At 44.2% G+C, this 13,471-nt stretch overlaps 1 protein-coding gene and 1 long non-coding RNA gene across 4 annotated transcripts in view; one reads left to right on the top strand and one right to left on the bottom strand.

The window, feature by feature from the left end:
* The window catches only part of LOC138288496 (uncharacterized), a 37,617-nt gene extending 27,944 nt beyond the window's left edge, over positions 1-9,673 (top strand). Inside the window, exons 2-4 of the long non-coding RNA XR_011202418.1 lie at positions 9,010-9,099; positions 9,198-9,261; positions 9,358-9,673. This is a non-coding gene — a long non-coding RNA (uncharacterized lncRNA). The remainder of the gene's footprint in view (positions 1-9,009; positions 9,100-9,197; positions 9,262-9,357) is intronic.
* The window catches only part of WASHC1 (WASH complex subunit 1), a 451,748-nt gene that overhangs the window by 61,744 nt on the left and 376,533 nt on the right, over positions 1-13,471 (bottom strand). The gene's annotated exons all lie outside the window — the stretch shown is intronic.

Here is a 13,471-nt window from a genome sequence, read left to right as displayed (position 1 = left end):
GTAGGGACACCCACGTTCCTGCCTGGCAGATGTCCAGGACTGGAACTCCACAAGCCAAACGATGTGGTCACAGCTTTTCCTCAGGTGGAATGGGACCTTAAGTCCTCAGGGGGCTGCTTTTTAGCCAGGGTGTAGCAGATCTTGATACAGAGAACAACCCAGTGCGAAATGGTTTGTTTCGGTACTGCCTAACCTTTTTTATTTGTTAGCTCCTACATAGCCCAAGAAGAGTTGGTTGTCCACCTGGAACTCTTTTGTGCAGTCAGTGTAGAACAACAACGCTCTTTTTGGGTCCAGATGTTGGAGACGGCCCTCTTCTTTAGAGGGATGTGGAGGAGCATAAAAGGTGGACAGGGTGACAGACTGTCCCAAATGGAATGGGGTCATCTTTGACCCAATTGCGATTCGTAAGCCACCACTGCAGATCCTTTGCAGTTCCCTCCAAGATCGGAACGATGTCAGAGAGATCCCCCTGATGCTGCGCCCACTGGGACTTCAGGTCCCACTGCACAACCCGCATATGCCATCTCGCATGATTCACCAGCAGGATGCAGGAGCCCAAGAGGCCCAGCAGCTTCAGAGTCATTCTCACTGAATTCCAGGAGAGAGGCTGAAACATCGGTATCATTAACTGAATGTCCTGGACTTGCTGTTTGGGAGCATAAGCCCGAAACTGCACTATGTCCAGAACAGCTCCAATGAAAGGGAGAGTATGAGAAGCAGTTAGGTGTGATTTCGGCACATTTATAGTGAAACCTAGCAAATGCAGGAGGTTCGCCATAGTTTGAAGGTGGAAGACAATAGTCTTGGGCGAAGCCGCCTTCAACAGCCAGTCGTCAAGGTTGGGGAAGACTGAAACCCCTAACCTGCGCAGATGAGCTGCGACCAACGCCATCACCTTGGTGAACACTCAAGGGGCACTGGTAAGGCCAAAGGGTAGCACAGTGAACTAAAAGCACTTGTGGCCTACCGTAAACCGCAGGTAACACCTGTGGGCAGGCAGGATGGGGATGTGAAAATACGCATCCTGAAAGTCCAACGCTACCAGCCAGTCTCATTGGTCTCGGGCAGACTAGACCTGAGTCAAAATGAGCGTAATGAAGTTTTTCTTTTTGAGCAAGAGAGTGACGGTTCAGAGTTTTATAATAGGGTAAAGACCCTTGCTCTTTTTTGGTATCAGAAAGAAGTGGGAATAACAACCACTGTCTACTTGTGATATCGGAACCCTTTCTATAGGCCCCTTGGCCAAGCAAGCTGTAACTTCCACTCTGAGCAAGATCAGATGATCCTACGTCAGCTGTTCTTGAGATGGCGGTACAAGGGGAGGGAGACATTAGAAAGGAAGGGAGTAGTCACTCTGAATGATCTGCAAGACCCATTTGTCCAACTGTCCTGCCAGTGAAGGAGATGATGTTGGTTTCTCCCTTCAGCCGGGCACCCATGGTCTTGCAGAACCAAACTAGGAGGGCTTAGAGGCTGCAGCTGCTGGGGGGCAGGTTGGTGGCATGTCACTTCTGGCTCCAGACCCACGGGGTCAGAATGCACTGCGTCCTCGTCTTTTTACAGCCTGGGAAGCTTGCCCAGGATGGTGGCGGACATAGGGTTGGCACGGTGGCATGCCCCTTCCGTAGCTAGCCACAAAAGAGACGAAAGGGAGACTGGGGGGCAAGGTGTCATTGAGAGGCCCAAGAACTTGGCCGTAGCCTGCGAGTCCTTGAAGCGTTCCAGCGCTGAGTCGCTCTTCACTCCAAAGAGAGGAGTCCCGCCAAAGGGCATGTCCATGAGCTTTGCCTAAACATACCCCGAAAAGCCAGATGTTCTCAGCCAGGCATGGCGCCGTAAAGCCATCAAAGAAACCACTCTGCCCAGCGAGTCAGTCATATCCAGACAACACCTAATGGTGGACTTCGCTGTGCCCCTCCCGTCTTTCCCTGCTTGGGACAGAATGGGCAGGGCCTCTTTTGGGATATGTGGCAGCACTTGCGCAACCGTATCCCACAAGGTATGGGTATAAAAACCCCACAGGCATGCTGTGTTCACTGACCGCAAAACTAGGCTGGTGGAAAAAAAAAATTCTTGCGTAAGCTATCCAGCCTCTTAGATTCCCTGTCTGGGGGAGCGGCAGGGAATGCACCATGGGAAGCTGAGGCTTGGACTACGAAGCTCTCAAGGGTAGGGTGTTGGCTGAAGGAACTACTATCACTTGATGCAGGATGATGGGGACAGGCAATTGTCTTGTTCACAGGAGCCCAGGAACTGGGCTTGGACCAAGTTCCCAGAAGGACATCGGTCAGTGCTTTCATTAGGGGTTCCAACAGGGAAGCCCCAGGCTGAAGCACTTGGTCAGGAGGTTAGTCTTGACCACCACCGAGGGAAGTTCAAGGTCAAGGACCTCTGCTGCCCTCTTCACCACAACTGTGCAAGATGCTCCCTCCTCAGTAGCCACGTTGGGTGGAGAGATCAAGCCAGTATCTGGAATGGTGTCCAGTCAACTGGCATCTCTTAGCTCCTCATACCAGTTCAATGACGCTGGAGTCTCTAACTGGTACTCTAAATGGTTCAGTGACCCCTCCCACTCTTCCCCGATGCCTGGCTGATCCACAAAATATTCAGGCAATGACCTAGGACTAATGGGCCATACTCGTGCCAGAATCTGAGTCGATCAACACCGTTCTGACTCATCACAGATAATGCCAGTGGGTGCCGGGAGCACAGATGCCAGAGAAGGTCAAGTTGCCAAGGCTGGTGCAGATCCAGATTGGATCCATGAGACCCCACTGGAGCTGAGGTGAGAGCCGTCAGCACAGAACCTGATGGGGCCTCTTCTGACCTCGCGGGGCTGGTGCTCCGGAGGGGTCGGTCCACTTCAATACCCACTGCATGGCATCGTAAAACTCCTATATTTGAGCGGGGTCGCTCTAGCTCCTAGATACGGTGGGGGAGGTGCGGAGTTGGACCTAACAATGGCCCCGCAGAACTGTGCCACTAAAGCCAATGTTCCCCATTTGTCTCTTCTCAGCAGACTGATGAGGTGAAGTCAAAGTCCATTTAGACTTCTTCTTGCGCCTCTTCCCTGAGTGTCCTGAGGGCCTCGAGTGTGACAAAGAGGACTTGGGGCTCCAAAAGCGGTCCCGCAACCACCTTCTTGATCGGAGCCGAGACCTCCTATGAGTCATGCTAGTCGACTGCTGTGTAATCAGCAGCTTCAGGGACCGATCCCTCAAAGCTTTCGCCGCTATTGCCCGGTAGTCTGAGAACGACTGAGTTGTGGTCGTGCACAGGACACCACAAACACAAAAGTTATGGGTTGGTAACTGACATGGCGCAGTTACAGGCGCCACACAGCTTGAACCCTACCTTTCTGGAGGACATTCCTTAACACACAAGTAAACATATTCTGAAAATTTTTGAAAAAAGTCTGTCAAAAGAGACAGAGGGGTAAGCTCTTCTCTGGATCAGCGTTAACTAGCGCGGAAAGAAAAGATCTGATGGTTGTGCGCCAGGGTGGCACCTACAAAGGTGACTGCAACGCCAATTCTGGAGCCAACGCCACCGAGCGGAACCAAACAAAGTTACTGGATGGCATGCAGCGTGGCTTCTCAAGCAAAAGTTTCTGGATCCAGTCTGACCCCTGGGAAATTCAAAGGTAAGGAATCTCCAGCTAGAAGTCTCTGACTGAGGTCAGCGCGCCAGGGTGGCACCTATAAAGGACCCCAAACGTCATATCCGGTGTGGATGACGCAAATAACGGACGAGGTGCCGACCAATGCCACTTAACAGCACACAGGCGTACTTGCTTGAGAAAAATCACCAGGTCCAGACTGACGCTTGGGGAAAATATTAAGGTAAGACATGACAAGTCATATTGTATCAGCTTGAGATATTTTTAGGACCTACTCGCCCCTTCAAGTAAGTTGACAGGGACAGGTGTTCTGTTCAGACAGAAAGTGGAGGAGCAATTAAGATGCCTTAAAATCTTGGTTTTGTCACATTTGCTCTGAGTTCAGAGACAGAGGCCAAATGTAAGTTTGTCTTACAATTAATTTTCCTTCTCATTGCAGAGTTTCAAGATATTGTCAGGTTTTTCCTAACACACAACATTTAAATAGCTGTCAACTGTACAAACATTTGCAAAATATATTTCAGTAGTTGTGAAAGCCCATTGTTTGTACTTCAGTGTGATAAAAAAATATTTTAGTACGATGAAAACAAATCAGAACACTTTACTTGGTTATGTGCAAAGAATAAATAGGTTGTCTGAAACCCGATTCTCACAGATTGTTAATACATTATATAGTTTTATCAGTAAAGTTGCATGTTAGTGGGAAGGTTTTTGGACATTTCTTGGAAATGTTCTATTGGTAAATGACAGTGTGCAATCACATCATGCTTTAGTAATATATTTATTAAAACTGAGTGTTTAAACAAACTGAGAAACACTTCTGCCTTGAGGCCAATGCAATTAGTAAACTAAGAGGCAATTAATGGATCATGTGTTCCTTATATGTGGGCTAGATACTTTTTATACATGGAGCAAACATTTAGTCTGTTTAATCAAACAAAGAAGTCTTTTTGTACAGCAGAAATGCTGAGCTCACATATTTGAAGGTACACTCATATGTGACAATGAAGAAAAAGGTGACTCTGTAAACTAAAATATTTTACTAGGATCACACAATTTGAGACCCGTTTATGGGTCACGTACAGTACAGTTATGGTTGAGTAGATTATTCAAGTTACTCGACCTGCAGGTCTAGTAACATTTTTATAATTTTTCGAGGCCTGTAGATGTCTCTATCAGATAAGAACATTCTTTTTCTCTGTAACAAAAAAATAAATCATTTCCCACTTTTACAAGGCAAATCTTTGGTGGATTTTCCATAAACTTCACTAGGTTATCATGTACCATGCATGTCTTGTAGATAACTCTATTGATGGCATATTTCATTTACTTTGCTGTATTACTAATTATATAAACTCCTTAAATTTTGACCCATGTCTGTCATTTTTATTGAGAATGTGACAGTTCTGGTTATTGATCTGAACTTACATGCATATGAGACGGGTCCACTCAGGGAGTTCATTCTTTTCATGCTGTGGCTTGCAGCCAGAGTTATCTGGGTAGTCGGCAGGGGAGGAGTGGATTCTACATTAAATAGTTTCACAGATGGAGTTCACAGCCTCTAGGAGGCACAAGCCATACAACTGGCACATTAGGGTATCCATCACCTATTCACTACTACCCGTGCATTTAGTTATAAATGGATGATAATACTAATGGTATGACGTACCCTCCTGACTTGAACGTTAGGAGTTGAATAACCTCTGCAAGTCTCGTCAGGTGATGGTTCATCCTAATATGCACAAAGTGGATGTAGCCCTTCTACAGCAGACACACCTCACCAAAATCACAGATAAGGGGCTGTTCAAGAAAACTTTACAACATTATACTCCTCATATGCCAAAGGAGTAGCAACAATTGTCAAGAAGTATTTGCTCTATACAGATGACCCAGGTTTCTTTAACGAATTATGAAGTCTTGTACTCTCACTATCCCCTAAGGTAATCTGTGTGTGTGTGCTGGGTTGGAGCTTAATGTTGGCCTGGAGACCCAAAGGGATACATTGCGACACCAGCAAATACACAAACTCAGCAGCAACATCATTGCAAGGGATCATATTAGATCTCAATCGGGTAGATACATGGCAAGCAAGGCATCAAACTCAAAGGGGTGGGGGGGGGGGCACATTCACTTCTTAATTTCATAACATGTGGTCTCCTTTAGTGTTCTGGGTGGCCACATGTGATGTGTGCCGCAGGGCAGGTCTGACCCTTTCAGACCATGCCAGTTTTAAAATTAAAAGGTGCTTGGTAGGCGTAAAATACTATACCATGGAGGATGTCCTCAAGCACATTGCTGGACAAGTGGTCATGAATGACCACTGCATAGCTGAATAATCTGGGGTGCTAAAAGCAGTGAGAGAGCATCTGCTAGACTAGAACGCGAAATTAGCTGAAGTCTGAGCTCTTAATGGGCAAGAGGATTCTGCAGCGGGGGCGGAGATGAGAGTCTAAATATCTGAATATAACATAGCAGATAGGGAAAATTGCCATTTGATCAGGCATATGAAGGCTCGCAGGTTCGGCAAGGGTGAGAGTCGAGGTAGATTGCTCTCTAATATGATAAGGCAGCCATGGGCATACAGCCAACTGTCACATGCCTAAAAAGAGACAGAAGGTAGCCGTAAATATTAACCAGAAGAGATACAGGGAGTGTTTCAAAACGGTTATTGAGCTCTATATGCTTCCAGATGCTTCAGTACACTTGCACATGTTAATTCATACCTCGAGAACACCACTATTGCGCAGGTAGAAGAAGTCGAATGTCTATTTATGGAGAAACCCATCAGGCTTAGGGAGGTCATAGAGGTTAAGAGATTGCTGACCTACAAAGCCGTTGGAATGGATAAGTTTCCATCTGAATCCTACAAATACTTTATAGATCTGATAGCACCACACCTACTGTCAGTAGTTGAAGAGACAGCAACTAAAATATTCTGCTTCCATCAATGTGTGAAGCACTCCTTATTACCCTTCTTTAGCCAGGAAAGTTGATGGATAGCTGCAACTCACACAGGCCACATTCACTAATAAACTGTGACACTAAGATTCTAGTTAAAATCATTACAGACTTTTTCCCCTGATGTGGCCATCTAAGCCAGATTTCTGCCAGGCTGCTCGACTTCACATAACCTGCAAATTCTTTGCTATCCAAAACCAGCTAGACCCCCGATGAAACATTGTGGGGGTTAAGTGGGAAAACCTACTTACTATACGGTCTCGCATAGGCCTGCCAAAACGTTTGCAAGTTGGGTTAAACTAGTATATATCTTCTCTGTGGCCAAACTCTGCATTAACTGGCAGACCTCGGCTCTAGTACAAATCACTAGACATGCGCCAAGGTTGCCTGCTCTCCCTAATTTAATTTACCCTTACCTCCCCTGACAAAGTATGTCAACACCACTCAGAATATGCCCTCAGATTCTAATCCAGAAACATTCTAATATTGCTATATGCGGATGATATGACATTCAATGTGAGATCACACATTATGGGGTATATTCATTAACTTGGGAAAGTCAATGAAAATCTCTTTCACCACAAATGCTCCATACTTACTCCTCACTTCCCATTAGATTGGTGTAATGGCTCAGTTGAATGCCTGCGTTATTACCTACTTTGCCATCAGGGTGGATTTTGCGCTTGATTTGGAGCTTTATTACTTCTGCGCACAAGCACACCTTTAGCTTTATAATTACTGTGCACAAGCCCACCTTCAGCTTTATTATTTATGCGCACAAGCACACCTTTAGATTTATAATTACTGTGCACAAGCCCACCTTCCGCTTTATTTCTGCGCACAAGCACAACTTCAGCTTTATTATTTCTGCGCACAAGCACAACTTCAGCTTTATTATTTCTGCGCACAAGCAGACCTTCAGCTTTATTATTTCTGCGCACAAGCCCGCCTTCAGCTTTACTATTTCTGCGCACAAGCCCACCTTCAGCTTTATTACTTCTGCACACAAGCCCACCGTTAGCTTTATTATTTCTGTGCACAAGCCCACCTTCATCTTTATTTCTGCACACAAGCCCACCTTCAGCTTTAGTTCTCTGCACAAGCCCACCTTTAGCTTTATTATTTCTGTGCACAAGCCCACCTTCAGCCTCATTATTTCTGAGCACAAGCCCACCTTCAGCTTTATTATTTCTGAGCACAAGCCCACCTTCAGCTTTATTATTTCTGTGCACAAGCCCACCTTCAGCTTGATTATTTCTGCGCACAAGCCCACCTTCAGCTTTACTATTTCTGCGCACAAGCCCGCCTTCAGCTTTACTATTTCTGCGCACAAGCCCACCTTCAGCTTTATTATTTCTGGCACAAGCCTGCCTTTAGCTTTATTATTTCTGCGCACAAGCCCCCCTTCAGCTTTATTTGTGCGCACAAGCACACCTTCAGCTTTATTATTTCTGCGCACAAGTACACCTTCAACTTTATTAGTTCTGCGCACAAGCACACCTTCAGCTTTATTATTTCTGCGCACAAGCCCACCTTCAGCTTTATTATTTCTGCGCACAAGCCCACCTTCAGCTTTATTATTTCTGCGCACAAGCCCACCTTCTGTTTTATTATTTATGTGCACTAGCACATCTTCAGCTTTGTTATTTCAGCGCACAAGCACACATTCAGCTTTATTATTTCTGCGCACAAGCACACCTTCAGCTTTATTATTTCTGCGCACAAGCTCACTTCGCCTTCTTTGGATCTACCACCAATGACAGCTGGCTCATCAAGTGGTAGAGGGCCTAACCTCCCCCGCTCCCAGCCCTGTTATGTAGGAAAGCCCCTACACTGTCCGCAGAAATAAACACAATGCATTGCAGAGTACAGGCTTGGGACAGACTGAAAACCAGGGCAGGTATCAAAATACTATAACCGCCTGAAATCCCACTATTACACCAAACAAGCTTCACAATGTCCAAAGAGAAGAAAATTATATCCCACTTGCAAAAAATATGTATTAGTGAGTGGGGCGATCTCTATAAGGAAAGTTCATCTCAGCTGATTCCATCATATCGCTTAATACCACGGGGCGTTATATAAACAGTCCTTGAGTCGGCCGGCTTTTTTTATTACGAGGGGAGTGAAGACGTGGAAGACAAATTAAGCCGTTGATGGCTGTTTAAAGGTATTCGGGTGCCCGTGCACGTCTAGTTACAGTCCCAGGAAGTAAAGTGTGAATTTTGGGGCTGTAATTATTTGGATCTGTGAATGGAATAGGAAGTAAAAAGAGAATATTTTTAGCAAGAAATAATTTAATGAGATTTGTGATATTTCTTGGGGGCTAATGAATAAGGATTTTGGATATTGATATAATGTAGAGTAGTGTTAATTTTGAGACGGTATAGGTTGAATAATACATATCTGAAGTTTTGTTTCTCTTTAAGGAAAAAGTGGCATTTGCAGATATGCATCATGGAAAAGCATTGGTTAAATGTAAGCCCATGTCTGAAGGAGGAGCTTCATAACTCTTTGGGGTAAGAGTGTGTTGTTGTGAGGTCTTGAGATGGTTATAATTTTTGGGTACATGTGAGTTTTGAACACAGATGGATGGTTATCTGGTTTTATTTCGTAGATTGGAGGCGATGTGATGTGGTACTTGATGAAGATTGTTATCAGGGGCAAGATGTGTATTAAGCGTGAGTATTTATGTTGTTAGTTTTGCAGCAGTGTGCTATTTCATAATGAGAGAGATCCTAGTTGAGGGATTTAAAATTGTTTTTGGATTATTTTAGAGGTCCCTATCATTGCTAGTCCCGAAGAAGACCCGTATGTGAGCCCGGAATCAGCCCGAGAGCCAGAGGGGGTTGAAAAGTCGACGATGATGGTTAATGCCTGGATGTGTTTTTTATATATAGGATTGAAGGACTCTATTGGGGATTTGATACTTTTATAAACATGGAATGATTCAATGCATAAAAGGATCAACCAGCAGGCAATTGTTGAAAATTATTGTTTCTTTTTTGGTTTGATAGGTTTGTGATTCATGCTCTTTTTCCATTTTTCCTTTTATGAGCACTTGATTTTTGCACTTCTTTATGTCCTTCTTCTTTGGTGGTTTGATAGGGGATATTAGATAGGAATTTTTATAAATAAAGAATATATGTTCAATTTTATACATGTAGAATAAAGGAGGTTTTCTAAATGATTATATATCAATGCTGCATGTGATTTTTACGGATGTATGTGTTATTTAATTTGGTTCCTGAGTGGGCAATGTAGTTTTATATTAATACCACCACTCCAGCAGATTTATTTCTGTACTGTAGACTCAAACTGGTCAGTGGACAAATCATGCCTGAATTTCCACAATCACCTCCTGTTTTTGGCCACTCAAACTTCTCACCACTGTCAAAACACTGAAATGTTTAATATCTTATATGGTTCAATACAGAAGGTGAGCCTAAAGAGCCCAGTCTCTTGCTAGGACAATTGGAACACTGAGCCCAGATGCCTGATGAGGAATGGGGGTATTGTTGCTCGCAAACTGGGGCTGTCCCTGAATATCCCACGCCTTATTTACTTCCGCTACCTTCACAGAATCTATTGCATACACTGTCATTGTGGAGACGGGCAGTGTCAGGACTCACAACGAGGGCTGTGTGGTGCGCTGGCTGCCGATTTCCTGCAGGAGCTTGGTTTTGCTTGGTTTTACATTGTGGCCGGAAGCAATGAAGTCCCTATCCAAAATGACGGACATGTATCTGAACAATATACCACAGGTGGCATTGCTTGAGTGCCATAATTTAATTCCTAGTACTAACAGGAGATTTGTGGCTTTGGTGCCGATGGGAGGCTAAACAATGAGGCAAGGGGCGAGATCCTACATATGAGGAATGATCGTCAGACTTAATATCCTGCAACAAGCACTTGGGCCTGCATGTAGAGATGCTCGCTAGTTCCTCCCACACCAAGGACACCTGGGCTCCGCTGCACTGCTTCAGTCATCAGAGTCTTGGGTGGAAGAGAAGGTTGAGCAAAAGTATGTACTGATTCTTGTTCAGCCTCAATGTAAGGTGAAAGCTGTGTTAGACAGACAGTGAATACCGATTTGCTGGGTAGAGCGCAGTGCAGGGAGAGCATACGTGAATAGTGAGTTACAGATGTTATGAGGGCCCCGATCCAAATTCTGAATTTTGGAACGTAGACTTGGATACTCATTAGTAAAGGATAAGGTCAGTGAGGCTAAGTTGTAAATCGTCCTTGCCTTATGTGTAACTGACTTGTGTTTCAGTTGTTATAACTAAAAAAAATCAATACATAAAATGTAAAGAAACATATCTTTAGTGCACCACACATTTCTCTGGCTCTCCTTTGACTGCAGTGCCGTACAGTTTGGACTATTTAACTCACTAGGTCAGAAAAACACTGTTTAAACGGTATGGATAGAAGTAAATAGACCCATAAATCAACTGCATGCAAACTGAATCACCCTCCGAGAGAACAGATTTTATTTAAATATGCCAGAGGTCTCCAAACTTTTTAATGCCGCACCCCCCGTTTAAAAATAAAAAGCATTGCCGCCCCCCCCCGTCAGAATTTTTCACAATTATTTTACAAAGATGGCAGTTGCGACCCCTGGCTTGCCCCTTGCGACCCCTGGCTTCAGAGGGGGCAAAATTAGTTACTGGACCACAGGGACAGCTCCTCCTTACGGACGTTGCTTGGGGCTCCACTTCCTTGTTTTCAGTCAGTTTTCTATTACATTAAAAGTGAATATTAATATATTATTCAGTACTAGTGTAATTAAAAAGTGCAGTGCAGTTAGTTGGAATATGACCCTCCTTGGTAGCTGAGGTGAGTAAATAAAAAAAACACACTAAAATGTATGTTGTGCACAAGCTTGCGGGTGAGTGTGCTCATGTAAAAGTAGAGAGTGTAAGTATGAGGAAACGTGTGTGTATGTGTAAGGGTGAGTGTGTTATTGAAAGTAAAGATGAAATGGCGTATGATGTCACTTCCGCTACCCCTGGCAGTTTGGTGAATTGACGTCCATGCCATTATTCAAGGAATAACTTAGTTCCCTCTTCCATGCAGCGGAATGGGCAGTTGAGGAAAAGAGACGTGTCACCGATGTTGACATAGGCAAGGTTTTTATAATAAAGAACCAATGTGGCCTTAAATGGCCCAGAACGATAACGTGCCCACGGAGCACTTTACAAGAAAATGAGAAAAGATCACGGTCCCAAGGAGTCAATGGTTGCTTAACTGGTGATGTCAATGCTCCATTTACGCTGCTCGTTATGGAGTAAGGATACTTTCCGGCCCTCTCAATCAAGAACAGTCAATGCTGCAAAGCAGAAAGGGCTGTCCAAGGGGCTGGAGTGCAGATGAAGAGCAGACCGGCCCTGGTAGGCGTCTCACTGTGCTCTTCAGCTTCCTAATGAAACGTCAAGTGGCATTCAGCATCTCCACTGACCTACCAGGGACCAGCGGCAGTAAAACATTTCCAGCTACTGACAGACTGCAGAAAGAAAACCCCAAATGTCGTTCATCCTTCAAATGTGTCAACAACGGCCTCCCGTATTTCAGAAGTGTGCACAATAGCTGCTACATTCCCTTCCAATCAATACCCTGGCCATTTACTCGTTCTAATGGAAAGGTTAGTCCAAATTGGGAGGCCATCATTGAGCAGGCCATACCTTATACCTCTTGGTTTTATTTCACCTGCAAGATTAACCCCAACTGCAACGGCGACGCTTGACAGATCTGAACTGTTAAGTGCAATTGCTGAGCAATGTGAGAAAAAAACAACCACACTCAACGATAATAATAATGAAACAGTATATTCTGAGGACTCACTCCATTGCAGGGTACCTCCACTGCGAGATACAGGTTCACAGACACACACAGGGGACATCATTTGGTAAGCTTACATCTTTAGGTATTTTCTCAGATTTCACTAAGCTAACGTGATCCAAGTCTGTGAAAGTATTAACGGAGTACTCTTTCTTCAGTTAACTTCCATAAGGGCCCTTAGCCTGGCTTCATCTCTCACCAGTCCATTAATGCTCAAACTCAACATTCAACTCAAAATTCAACTCAAAATTCCACTGCCCCTCGGCGAGTTTACTTACAACACAGAAACTATAAACCATTCAAATGGTATACAAGTATAAGCATTCCCCAACTAATTCATCAGCAGGGACGCTATATTTATGGCCCAAAAGCTAAAAACACATAAATAACCCGGCTAGAATGATGTCTCCTGCCCTCATTCTTTATAACCTATAAAAACACGTAAATAACCAAGTTACAATGACTCCTGCACTCACATTCCCCATAACCTAAAAAACACGTAAATACCCCAATTACAACTCCTGCACTAACAAGTCCCATAACCTAAAAAATATGTAAATAACCAGTTACAAGGACGACTCTCATTCTCCATAACCTAAAAAATAACCACATAAATAACCCAGTTACAACGATGACTCCTGCCCTCATTCTCCACAACATACAAAGCACGTAAATAACCCAGTTACAATGACGACTCCTGCACTCACATTCCCCATAACCTAAAAAACACGTAAATAGCCCAGTTATAACAATGACTCCTGCCCTTTCGTTCCCCATAACCTAAAAAACACATAAATAACCAGTTACAAGGCTGACTATCATTCTCCATAAGCTAAAAAAAAAAAAAAAAAAAAAAAAAAAACATAAATAACCCAGTTACAACGATGACCCCTGCACTCACAATCCCCGTAACCTAAAAAACACATACATAACCCAGTTACAGTGGTGACCCCCTACACTCACAATCCCCATAACCTAAAAAACACATACATAACACAGTTACAGTGATGACCCCCTACACTCACAATCCCCATAACCTAAAAAACACAT

This window comes from Pleurodeles waltl, chromosome 4_1 (genome assembly GCF_031143425.1).
Source record: "Pleurodeles waltl isolate 20211129_DDA chromosome 4_1, aPleWal1.hap1.20221129, whole genome shotgun sequence".
Taxonomy (NCBI): domain Eukaryota; kingdom Metazoa; phylum Chordata; class Amphibia; order Caudata; family Salamandridae; genus Pleurodeles; species Pleurodeles waltl.
This window is presented reverse-complemented; position numbering and strand designations above follow the sequence as displayed.